This window comes from Diorhabda sublineata, chromosome 9 (genome assembly GCF_026230105.1).
Source record: "Diorhabda sublineata isolate icDioSubl1.1 chromosome 9, icDioSubl1.1, whole genome shotgun sequence".
Lineage (NCBI taxonomy): Eukaryota > Metazoa > Arthropoda > Insecta > Coleoptera > Chrysomelidae > Diorhabda > Diorhabda sublineata.
In genome coordinates, this window is record NC_079482.1 from 24,450,669 (window position 1) to 24,464,820 (window position 14,152).

Below are 14,152 nucleotides of genomic sequence, written 5' to 3' on the forward strand. Positions count from 1 at the left end.
TTGTGATACGTGGTCTATAAATATTTTCATATTTGTTATCAGAATATTTCAATCTAAATATAAATGTATAATCAATTATGTGGATTTGTTTGCTAAGATTGGAACAAATGATATATTTTGACCCTTGAACGCTCACAATTGTAGCGAACTTTTGATTTTTTCGATTCATACTGACAGGAAAACTTAACTTGTAATAAAAACCAAGCCTCGTAACTCAGTTCTTGTACTGTAAAAAATTGTAGGATCCTTGTAATACCAAGTCCGTTGATTTATTCAATTCCTACTTAAAGAAACTTCTGTCTCAAGTTATTACTTAATTTATTTAACATTAATATTTACACAAATCCACGTAAACTTGGACATGAATCCTAAAAGGGACGCTTCCCAATTACAGGAGCCCAGATTGTAAAGAATACCACTCAAACCTGGTGAATATCACTCGATACGGAAAAGAGAAAGCTCATAGAGCATTTTCTTAATGAATTACAGCTTGAGTGGGAAAATTTTTCATTTTACAACAACCAAACAAAAATAGAAAATGAAAATAGTAAATAAACAAGTGATTTTTCAATTTTGTGCGAATAGTCTACTCAATAATAATGTTTCCTATAATAACTGATGTCTACTTCTTCTTCTTTTAATGCTTATCCATTAATGGATGTTCGCGACCACATTTTTCGTGGCTTCTCTATCTCTAGCGTTATGGATCAATGTCTGAATATCTTGTATACCCGTCCACTGCCTCACGTTCCGTAACCATGACATCCTCTTCCGTCCCAATCATCTCTTACCTTCAATCTTGCCCTCGACTATCAGCTGAAGGAATTATATGGCCAAGGTATGCAATCTTTCGTTTCTTCACGATGCTAAAGAGTTCACGGTCTTTATTGATACGCCTGAGAATATCCTCATTCCTCACTTTGGCAGTCCATGGTGTATCTTCAGGATTCTACGACATACCCGCATTTCAAATGCCTCTAATTTGTTGATGTTTTTCATCTTAAGGTTCCAACCCTCCATCCCGTAAAGAAGCACTGACCAAACGTAGCACCGCACAAGTCTCAGTCTAAGTCTACATCATTCTAAAATTACCTACAAAGCTTAAAAGTTGTTTAAATGTGAAAAAAGTTACCTTCCATTTGGATTCGTATGCAGTTAGGTTGGTGGACCCCCCAACAAATTTTGATACAGAGTCCACCTATGGCAAGCTCTGCCTGAATACTACAGAATCTACGAAACTGAACAGAAATGACAAAATCTTTTAGTTTTTTCTTGATTTATACTGAATTTGAAGCTTCTATAACTGCTAGGACTGTCTTAGAATTTCGGTGAACGAATAAACTTTGACTAGTTACATTTTTCAAAATACTGAAAGAAAATTAGAATTCAGGAATCTAACAATGAAGTAATAGGGGGTCGAAAATACCCCGGATTGTTTATAGAAAAGAATGGTACTTATTTTGGAGGGATTTCAGTAAAAAAAGAGCAGTGTTTTGGGACAAACTGTTCATTATTTTTTATCGAAATAAAAAATTACTTATACGAGGGTTGCTACTTAAGTTTTGAAATAGACAAATAAAAACAAATATTTATAATTAGTTATGGCTTTATTCTCAATTGAGAAGAAACAAAGAAGAACAAAGTCTTTGATGTATTGATTGTTCAAAAATGTTTGTGAGAGCTCGCATTGCGGTGGTGTAGGATGAATCGTCTTCTGCGATTGGTCTCCGTTCTGGTAAACAAACGCTGATGTACCATTCGGAATTGACCGTTCTACGGTGCTCTAATGGAACGGTGGCGCGTCTAGTTATTTCGAAAAAGCAAGCGACCATTCGCTTCGAAGCGCTTCGTGCGCCAACTTTTGTTTAATTCGTCTCATCTTAAAACCGTCGAATGTTTTTCAGTTTACACACAGCATCGATGTTTTCATCCTGTAGCGAAGTGCTAGTACGATCTTGATGACATCTAATCATAATTTGTCGGTAAATGATTCATATACAAGGAGAGTTTTCCTCGTTGTTTCGTTTTCCCTTCCTTTTTTGTATCAACAATCCGTTCAACTGTTGAACAATCAGTCAAATGGAATAACTGGAAAGGAATATACAGATCTCCATCCCAAAAACCTTCGATAGAAGATTCGCTTCAAAAATCTCGTATAAGATTTTTGTCGCGATATATTTAGCGGGAACATCCTTCCTTCTACTCTTCACCTGCACCAAACACTTTTGGTATTATCAAAACCAAACCAAAGAAAGTCTTGGAGTTCCTTGAAATTACCAAGTTTTATCATATGTATTGCAACAGTTTTTTAAGCTATAATGTATTTTTTACCTTTTATCATAACTAACTCTATAAATAGAGTGTTTTTAAACTGTTTTTATTCATTGTTTTTTCAGTTTAATTACTGTTTTCAATATGTACAGATGTGTTGATGGTTGCGTCTCGATTTCATAGGTCTAGGACTGCGCGCATATGTAGTTCGTCTATCTTACTCTCATGTGAAGGATATAGAAAGAAATTTATGAATCCTGGCGAATTTACTCAGGATAAAAGTCAGTTTTTGATGGGTGCGCAAAGCTCAAATTAAATCTGCTCAAAGTAGGGTTGAAAGTCAGTAACAAACATACAGGGGAAACTAATATAAACGTGTTAAGAAAGCTTGTAGGAAGTAATTGAAAAGGACAATGAAATCTATGAAAATTTACAAAAAAAAACATGTTTGTAATTAAAATTTTGGATTAAGTAGTTATTCTCATTTCGAATCCTTTATTTATTTAAATGCAACAATAAATATTTATGGGATTTGTTTTAACAACTGAGGTTATTAGCACATAATTTAATTTTAATTGCAAGCCTTGAAAAAACATCTTTTTCCAAATAAATTCGTATTTCCGATTATTTTATGGTAAGCATTATTACAAAAGGCAAAAAGATGAAAAAAATTGCTCAATTAATTAGAGACCTCAAATCATTTTGAACCTAAATTGGCGTATCCTACAATTTTGACTTTTTGCATCTCATAATACGGTTTTTACATATTGAATAATTTCAGTGGTGGTGAACCTCCATACTCTGCATTTTGGCTAGGACTGTTCGAGTTAGTTTGAGTGCAACTTTTCAATTTTTTCATATCAAATTTGGCAACCATTATCCCCAACTATTTGTCTAATACACCTTTCAATACAATCCACAATAATTGGGGATAAGTATCTAAAGTAGTTAACAAAAGTCACTGATCAATCTGATCTATCAATTTGGGTTTTTAAATAACAAATGCACTCAATTTGAGCGAATCTTCAAAAGTAGAGCTGTTAGCCGTACTACAAAACACTTTCGGGACGCTCTGGAGTGACTCTAGCCACTTCGATGTTGACAGTTGACAGTTTCACTTCGATGATTTTGCATAACCTTAAAATTTTAATTTATTCGTTTAATCCGAAGTTTTGTCTAAATTTATGAATTGCAATGAATGATGATGGAAAAGAAAACATCAGCGATGAAGAATTACTCGAATCCTCGGTGTATTTTGGAGTGTTTCGTTTGATAGACATTTTGCAAATAATACTCCTTTCAATACTTGAACCATTTGCCTTCGAACGTTTTTTAGATGGGTTTTGATCAGCATTGTTTTCGAAATCTTTTACTGTGTCTGTGCTAATATTTTACTATTACAGACAACAAAAGTCACTGATCAATCTGATCTATCAATTTGGGTTTTTAAATAACAAATGCACTCAATTTGAGCGAATCTTCAAAAGTAGAGCTGTTAGCCGTACTACAAAACACTTTCGGGACGCTCTGGAGTGACTCTAGCCACTTCGATGTTGACAGTTGACAGTTTCACTTCGATGATTTTGCATAACCTTAAAATTTTAATTTATTCGTTGAATCCGAAGTTTTGTTAAAATGTATGAATTACAATGAATGATGATGAAAAAGAAAACATCAGCGATAGACATTTTGAAAAGGTTTTTGGCTTTTTTTACATTTGAATATTTTCATCATTGATTTTTAATTATTGGTCAATAATTTTCTGTAGTTGTTCTACACGTTTTTTTATATTATAATACTTTATTTATAATACGAATTATACAATAATTATAACAAAAGAAAAACTATTTAATACGCTTCTTTGAGTGATTTAACGGTTTTCATTACTTTCATTTTCGTAAACACGAACTATTCAACAGTTATGGCATTTCAATGCTGGATTCAATCATAGTTATAACAGGTTAGCAAAATATAACGTTACAACATTATACGCGTGGAATATTAATATAAATTTGATTGTTAATAATGTTCGTACATTTTAGTAACGGTATTTGAATTGCTTCAACGAACACAATAATGTAAAGCAAACTCATAGGCCAACTTGGTTACAACAAGCGAAGCACAACTTTAAATGGGACGCTAAAAAATCAATATTCACGAAACGTTCTTTTGTAAATTCATAATAAATTCATAAAATTTCCTCGCCCTTAGAAGATATATCAATAAAACAAGATGATGATTAAGGAAACACAAATAAACAAAGCGCATATTTTGCATATTACGAGGATGGTTCCAGAAGTACTTGGCCTGACCTAGAGATGGTGGTAGTTGCTTGAAAAATACCCATTGTATTAGAAAGTATACAATCTAGACAGCGTAAGTTTCAAGTTTGAAGACGCCACGTTGTTTAGTATTTGTCTGAATAGTGATCGGTTTCTTTGTATTTGTAAGGCATTATCTCAATTAATATAAAGCTGAACTAGATTATTCTTTGGGTGAAACTGTACCTTCTTTATTAACAGTAACATATTGGGAGTTGAAACGAAGCCGTATCAGCATCGCAGCGGTCCACCAAATGAGTTGACGATTCCAGAAATGTATAAAATCCACAAAGCGGTATTGAACTAGCTAAAATTTGAACTTGAGAACTTGAGAAATCTGTGCCCAAGAAGGACGTAGCTCACAATGGAATGAAAACAGGTCATGAAGATGTTTCCATCGAGTGTTTGGCAATGTTTCACAGAAATAAACTCGAATTTGCACCGTTTAATAATCGTGGATGAAACGTGGGTCAATCACTTCATCCCCGAAATAAAAGGACAACCAAAATAGTGAACTGAAAAAAGAGAAGAGGCTTCAAAGAAGATAAAAAACCGTTTCATCTGCAGGTGAGGTCATGGCGTCGGTTTTTTGGCATGCGCGTGGAATAATTTTCGTGTATCAACGGCGAGTAATATGCGAATTTATTGCAACGTTTTAGGGAAGAAATCAAGCAAAAACGGCCGCGTATGGCTAAGAAGAAAGTGTTGTTTCATCAAGACAATTCACCAGCTCAAACACCTGTTATTGCAATGGACAAAATTAATGAATTAAAGTTTGCATTTCTACCTAAAGCACTCAATTTGCCAGATTTAGCCCCCTCGGATTATCTTATGTTCCTAGACTTGAAATTATGGCTTGGTGGTCAAAGATTTTCCATCTATGAAGAGAGGTGATGTCCATAGTTGATGGTTATTTTGAGAATTTGATGATGATTGTTGTTATAAAAAGGATATCGAACTTTTTCCAAAGTTTTCGGGTTTCCCTTGTTGGGCTGGGTACTTCTCGAATATATTTTCCAAATATTTAACTTTTGAAAGATGTAGAGCTTTGACAGGCGTCAAGACAAAGAATTTTATAAATCTGCCATTAAGCCATACCAAGAATTACGTATGGATATGAAAAAAGTGTACCGCTCTACGTACGTTAAAATAGTGAATTTTTGTATATTCAAAACAAATAAACATACACATTGAAAACCTCAGAAAGGTTTGAGCTCAACGCTCAAGGCTCCCCAAGGCTGCATCTACTCTCTTTCTACTGGACATCAACGATCTACTTGACAAAACTGAAAATCCGATCAATAGCTAGATGTTGAAATTTTTTTTGGTAGGGATGGAAGCAATCTGATTGAGTTTGATGCAGGGAAGACCCAGACTACAGATAATGTTGTTAATTATAATGATTTGAGGCTAGGAGCAATATGTCCTGACCTAGTCACATAACCGATTTAGCCAAGGCAGTTCCACAAAAACTTGGAGCCTCCTTTGAAAAAGTTATATACTTCGCAACAGCTTGTAATCCTCTACGAGACCCAGATTCGTCCATCTTTGGAGTGCTCGGACATTTAGAGCTCGGCACACCCTGAAGATGCTGGACTTGATACAAAGAAAGGTCTTAAATTTGCCTTCTTGTGCTTTTTATAAACAAAAAAAAACATTTAACCCCCATACAATTCAAAAGATCAAGGTTAAAAGAGAGTTGTATCCTAAAAGTTAGAATTTCGAATTTTTTTTTGATAATTATGTAAAATTTTAATCTATTTATTAAAATTTTTCACTCTGATTACTCCATTTTACATTTATAAATATAATTTTTTGGATTATGTGAGAAAACTTACATTAACAATATAAATTTTTTTACACAATCAGAATAGAATAAAAAAAACCCACCAACTTTTTGATAAAACTGATATTTTAACGTGAGAATTTTCGATTAAAAATTAGGGCTCGTTCTCGATATCGATTTTTAAGGTATTTTTAACTTAGAAAAGCAGTTGAGACAATTTAGAGTCGTGTAAATTGGGCTTTTTGAACTTAGATTAGGATATTTTCAAGTGAAATTCCACGCTAATTATTTAATTATTCTCGTTACTAATTAATGATTGAAGGTATATTTCAGTAGAGGGAAAATAAAACAAAATATTCAAATCATATTTTTATTGTCTTGCCCCCATCTCAGGGCTGGATAATATGGATACATCAGTCAAGAGTGAACATATGAAGACACAAATGGACGCTGACACTTCAAAAAAAATGATATGCGCCATTATTTGTTGTACATTCTTTGTTTTTCTTCACTTTTAATACAGTTCAGGGCTCTAATAGAAGTGTCCAGCTTTTCCATTGGCAACGATCCGAAAAAGACATTTACAACATTTGAAATCAATAATTAAGTGGTTTTAGAACCATAAATTTGTTAATAATATTTAAAAACTATTTTTAACTTATTCATTTGATACATTTTTAAAATAAAAACTCAACAATTTTTGATTATTATGAGCAAAAAAAGAAAACAATCAATATAATTCACAACTCTTTTAAAACAAAAAATATTTACAAAATGTGCAATAATATGCTTGATAGCTATAAAATATAACACTGTTAATTTATTAATACACAGAATTGTGCAGATTTAATCATTTCGTAAACGGTTTTAATGAAATCTATAAAATTAATATAACAAGGTGGATCAAAAAGGATTTTTAAAACATTTTTCACTTTTCTGGTTCCTTCAAACATTCCTTAGAAAAATTATTAACCATGTCATCCATTAGATTGAAAAATAATTCAAAAATAATTCGAGAGTACTGATGATATGAATACGATTGGTTTTAATTGTAATGAACCAAACAGCATTAAAATAAAACTTTTAGCAATTAATGTTGTTTGCACCATGATAACAAATTCAATTAACTGATTTTATATAAATTCTAGGTTGTAGCACGTGTTTTTAACAAAATAGTCTTAGCATTTAATAATATCTGCAAAATGTTCATAAGTCATAATATACCGTTCAAATTATTAGTAAATTATAAAAAATAATGGAAGCGTTAGCGCAAAAACCAAGAAATGGAAGTTAAATGCATTATTCCGAAATCAATCAATATCAACCAGTCACAGAGTGTTAAAAAAACTGAGTTTTTAAACTTACGAGGTTAGCTTAGTTTGATGAAGAGAAGCCTCTATTGGAAAAAAAGAGAAAACAGAGTTGTGTTGAAAAAAACTCAAATTTCTGAACCAAATGTATTTCGCAATAGTTGTGGCTCAAAATTTAGGAGTTTAAAAATATGTTGTAATAGTACAAGATCAAAATCGATATTATTTGAATTCATAACGTATTTTCTCCCTGCTGTTAAATTTTTTTTATTATGAATAGAGACTGAAACAACGCCATCTTACTAATTGCCAAAATTTCTATCTAGTTAATTCTCAAAATATCTCGGTGAAGCGTAATTTAAGTACAACTTTCCTAGTGCTAGTATAAGCTACATAATGACCTGGTGAATCAGGTGAAACGGGTGGTCAATAGCCGAGGATCACGGACCCCGGGCCAAATATCTTGGAACAACTATCGTGGGTTTAACTACTGGGAGCAGATGCAAAGCCACAACGACTATTATTGCGTGGAGCAAGTCGATCGGTGGAGGTAGTTGACGATGAGTGCAGTCCTTAAGATACTTTTGTATAGTGCCGAAATGTGTGCTAAAGCCTTGAGAATAAACAAGTATGAAAGAAGACTAGCGCAGTTGCAGAGAGCCGCTTCCGTTTATCAGACGGTAACTAAGCCAACCATAAAGGTGGTTGTGGGAATATTTGGAATAAAAGGAGTAAAGGAAGAAAGAACTAGCACGAAAGAAGAATAACAAACTTCTTGGGAGGTAAATCAAAGAGAAAGGTGGAGGATGAGATTTATACCAAGCGAGCAATCTTGGATAGAAAGGCACCACCATTTTGCGCGATATCGGCCAAGAAAGAAAGCCTCTACTGCGATAAGGTGCAAGATGATACTCTGCACACTGTTGGAAATCGCACACCCATTTTGACGTTCGGAAAAAAAGGCGAAGGTTTCAGTTGGTTGAGGGGGAAAATTACTAGCATTTTTATCAGCTTAACATTATTGAAAAATATGAACAACTGAAAACAAAATTTAACAAAAATGATGGTGTTAATCGGTTCAAACAAATATGTCTTTTCCAACATCAAATTCCATACGAAGCCACATATGAAAAGTTCATTTTTGATTCGTTTCCATCTGAACTTTCCAAGTTCTACATACTTTCATAAAATATACATCCATGGACGTTATGTCTTCTTCTCAATTGCTATTTCGATTTGGAACGTGGTGATTGTGTCCCTTGATGGTTTCGGAACTATGTTCAAAATGATTTTTGTATTTATTTATATGTCTTACGATTAGATCCAATTAAATTCAAACACCAAATTCCTGAACGATTCCTTTATGGTATTGGAGGATGTGTTTTGACTTTTTCATACTGTAGTTTCGTCATGTATTCTTCTGCTATGGCATCTGTTTATTCCTTCATCAGAGCATGAATTCAAAATATTGCGATATCAAAAGATATGGAAAAATCTAGTTGCCAATGCCATTAATTTTTCCTAGGTCTCGATTCTTATTTTAGGTATTTTATACAATATAAACTTTAAAAGGATTTTTTTTATTTAATATGCATGGTAATCATTTCGTACTTTTTATTATCTTACGAATTATATATAATGCACTTTTGATTTGATTCTGTTATCATTTATCAACGGCATTTAATAGGCACCCAGGGATTTACACATGATTCAATATATTATCTATACTGAATACCTCATCGGAGCCCACACCCAATAAACGTCCTACGTAGGAAAATCGACCTTCGATTGAAAAAAAAAAAATAAACACAAAGATATCAAATAGACAAAAGACATTGAAATATTTTATCTCGACCATTGAGAAAGTCCTCAGATAAGATATTTGTTCATAGGTTGAATTTCATTTTCTTTGTTTGATAAAATAAATGAAATGAAGGGGCCCCTCCATAATAAATCAAATAAATTCATCGAATTGATACCAAAATAGGAAATTAATGGTGTGGTGTGAATTACATCACATTCAATCTTGACCATGGACCTAAAAGAAGTTGCTCATGGAAGAAGATTTAACAGTTTAAAAGTAGGTTGTTATAATTATAATAATATCTACATCTTGTCGCTCATTTCCCACCACAACTTCCTATTTCTTGTCTTTTGTGCTCAGGTCATCTTCCACCTCTTTTAAAAGTTTTTTCCTAGACCTATCGCATCTTTATCTACCACTGAAAACCCTTCACTAACTTTTACTACTTCCATTATTGTTTTGATTATGTTTCTTCTCCATTTTTCTTCATCATTTCTTGTTAGGGTCATTGTTTCAGCGCTGAGTACATCATTACTTGTATAATCATCGTTTATTTTGATCTTCCTTTGTTTCGTGCATGGAAGGCTCTACCCTCGATTATTTTTTCTTTAATCTCAGTACTACTGTCCCAAAGTGTCCTAAATATACCGCAAACGGATATTTCATACAGTCGTAGGAAACCTTTTTGGTATTTTTGATGCTACCATAAGATAGAACAAAGAAACTGAACCTTGGATCAGAAAATCAAAATAACTTCCTTTATAAAGAATTTATAAAGGTCTTAAAGAAATGGAGTCAGTGCTTACTATAATGAAGAAATCGAGGGAGGAGTTCGTTTGCAGATGACTCAGTTATCAAACAGTTTTCTGAAAAAATTAATAAAGATTGAGGATATTTTTGACCACATATCCTGATTCTAAGCTCTGATTGTTGTGTCAATAACATTTTCTAGCAATATAATCAATGTATTTTTGGTTCGGTAACCTATTCTCTCGTTCCACGTCTTGCAAGCTTACAGAAGAGAGCAGTTCGACTTTGACGCGATCCAGAGTTGACCAGAAACTTAGAGCATAGAAGAAAAGTGACGGAAATGCTCTGAGCTGTCTAACAGAATCCCGCCAACTACGAGTTCGCATGCAGACGCCTAGAATTTCATTTTATAGGGACTCATTTATTTGGAGAAGTGCAAGCCTGTGGAATCACAGAAAACCAAGATCAACATTCGGAAAACAGTATCTAGGTACCCAGCACGGGCTTTTTTTAGTATCAAGAATCCAGGAGATTTCCATTACCTTTTTTTTTTGTCTGTTGATATTGTTTTTAAAGCTTCCTGGTTATCTGTGTTTGTCCTTGAATCGCCCTTGGTAAGCACAAAATGAAAATCTATTATCTATTACTCCAAGAGGTGTAATTTGGTAATGAAAATAAATACACCCTTGGTTATTGCAAGAGTATCTTTTTCGTATAAAATAATGAAAATTTTAAGAATGATTCCAACCCCTAAAACCCCACAAACATTTTTGTGCGTTATACTTAAATAAGTTAGTGAAATTTTCAAAAATGTTTACCTCTTAGCAGTTTTTCGAAAAATCTTTATAGACTGTACATATTATTTGGTTTTTTGGTATTTTATCTGTTTCAACGATTTTTATTTCGTATTTTCCAAAGAATGTAACATAATTTTTTTAATAATACATTTTATAAGTTTAGTTTACCTTTTTGTAGCACCTTGTACGTGCGATTCTATTTTTTATTTATATTATTCATTACAGACATCGATTAGATCAACTTTCGAAAAATTAATGTAGCAAAATGCGCTGTTGTCAAATCAATTTTAAAGATTAGTGATTAACGAAATTTGCTTAACGAGGTTTTTAATGTTTGAAGATGAATTACTGTTTATTATTATCTCTAAGTTATCTCTAAACAATAACGAATATAGAATAATAAATATTCATTTGAGATACAAGCACAATCAAAATTTTCTTGAACATGAGAAAATATTATATTATATCTCAGGTAATGTGTTAATCAATTCAAATTGACGCTAATTTATAGCTAACAAACAAATTAAAGTATACAAATTCGAGTTATTGAATTAGTTTGTATCATGTTTATATACTTTTTTTCGCTATTATTGTAAAATAAATGTTGAATTTGAGTATGTCTTTTTTGGATTTGATCAGTTTTACTTACAGTTCCTCTTATGCAAACTTTTGGGCTTTGCTAATATTACATAAGGACAGCGTAAAAAATCTAATTTTATTCTATAATACCTTTTGTTGACAACTTCTGAACTGTATGGAGTGTAAATAACAAGAAAATATTTAAAAATTCAAAAACCATTGCCCAGAAAATATTTACAAGATACAAGATAATTCTTCTAAAATACAAATTCGTATTTAGGAAAATTCTCGACAATAATTTTAAACTCAAATTTGAAAATACATAGCCAAAGATATATTTTCATAAAAAAATTATTGATTTAATTGAATCTTGCTCATGATTTATTCATTCATACAAAATGAAATCAAAGTAAACATATTTTTGAAAAACAATTATATGCAATGGACGAGACGAATTCTGGATAACATCTAGTAAATATTCTTGTTTAGATTTTCGAAAAAATGTGCATCACGAAGTATTTAAATACAATAAACCTGCAGGATGTCCTGCATGATATTCGACACAGAACAATGGCGTACAGGGGAGCCCAAAATATGTCGATTGAGAAAAGAAAAGAAACTCTGGTAGTAATAGTAGTTATAGTACAATGAACCAAGCAAATTTGAAAGACCTTCATGGATTAGTTTGAAATTTTGACAGAAGCTCAAAAATGATGCAAATAACAAACCCGTCAATGTATGCTTCTACCCCAGGGGTGAATGCCACTCTTACTCTGGGATGGAAATTCGAAATAACACCGGGAATCGGTAGAAAATTGAATTTTATGAAGAAAATGTGGAATGAAGTTTTTTATTTAACTCAATAATTTCTGAGTTATTAGCGATTGAAATTAAAAAATAAAACCACGTTTTTCAACATTATTTCACGAAAAACTCGATAATTACGCATTTTCTGGAGAAAATTATTCCTATCAAAATTGAAGCTTATACAAAAACAAAGAAATTAGTCAGTTTAAATTAAATTTTTCAAATAATATTCAGCAGTTTATGAGTCACTAAAAACCAATTTTTTCTTTTTCGTAAACTTATACAGAGGTTTGAGCTCAAATAACGGAAAAACGATCAATTTTTCATAAAAAATTGTGATAAACATTTTTAAAGTACTTTTTCAGATCTTTAAAATGAGCTTTTACAGAACCGTCTAGTATAAAAATTAAGGGAGTTATGACGAAAATAAGTTAAGTAACTCGAATTTGAATAAAAAATGTATATTTCTATCCCAGGGGTAAATATCACTCTTACTCTGGGGTGGAAATTCGAAATAACACCGGGAATCGGTAGAAAATTGAATTTTATGAAGAAAATGTAGAATGAAGTTTTTTATTTAACTCAATAAATTCTGATTTATTCGCGATTGAAAATTTAAATTTAAATAAAAAACGTTTTTCAACATTTTTTCACGAAAAACTCGATAATTACGCATTTTCTGAAGAAAATTATTCCTATCAAAATTGAAGCTTATAAAAAAACAAAGAAATCAGTCAGTTTAAATTAATTTTTTTTAAATAATATTCAGCAATTTATGAGTCACTGAAAGACAATTTTTTCTTCTTCGTTGCAGAGGTTTGAGCTCAAATAACGGAAAAATGCTCAATTTTTCGTAGAAAATTATAATAAACATTCTTAAAGTACTTTTTTAGACCTTTAAAATGAGCTTTTACAAAACGGTCTAGCATGAAAATTAAGCAAGTTATGTCGAAAATAAGTTGAGTAACTCGAATTTGAAAAAACAAAAAATGTTGGTAAATTTGCCACCATGTGCGGCAAAACTAAAATTAATCGTAGCCCATGTAAAATTATCTTTATTTAACCTCTAGTAACACGTTGTAAAATTTTGAATGGTTTGGAACACGTATATTTTGAAAAAAGTTGTTTAATGCGAAATTTTTTTTTTCGATTTAAAAAAAAACGTTATTTTTTCAAAATATCTCAAAAACTATTAGATCAACAAAAGAATTTTTTTGTAACAAAAATTTAGCTTTTATTTTACTTTACATTTTGCTTTTTTTAAACTCTCGTAGCTTGAAAATTAAACGAGATATAAGCGTTTAAAGTAAGGATTTCAAAGCTAAGGGTCTTTTTCACCCTTTAACATCAAAATTCTCCGAAGAAAAGGGCCTAGAAGGGTTGCAACTCTCATGGTTTTGTAGCTTATGAAATTCCCTACAAAATGATGTACGGATAAATGCAAAAAGCTTAAAAGGAAACCGAGTTATTATTAAAAAAACGAAAACATTTTTCTAGAGATAATGTTGGAAAATCACGAAACGTCAAAGTTTTGATCTTTTTGGAGTATTTATTCTTTCATACATGCCGTGTCTCCTTTGTATTTATATATCTGGATTCCCACATGTATAAATACATGCAAAAAATGGTAATTAGGTTTGGGAAACTGGCAATAGCGCGTATCGTGGAAATAGAACATATTTTTAGTGAAATCCGGTGAAAATCCATTATTCCCTAATTCAAGTTGG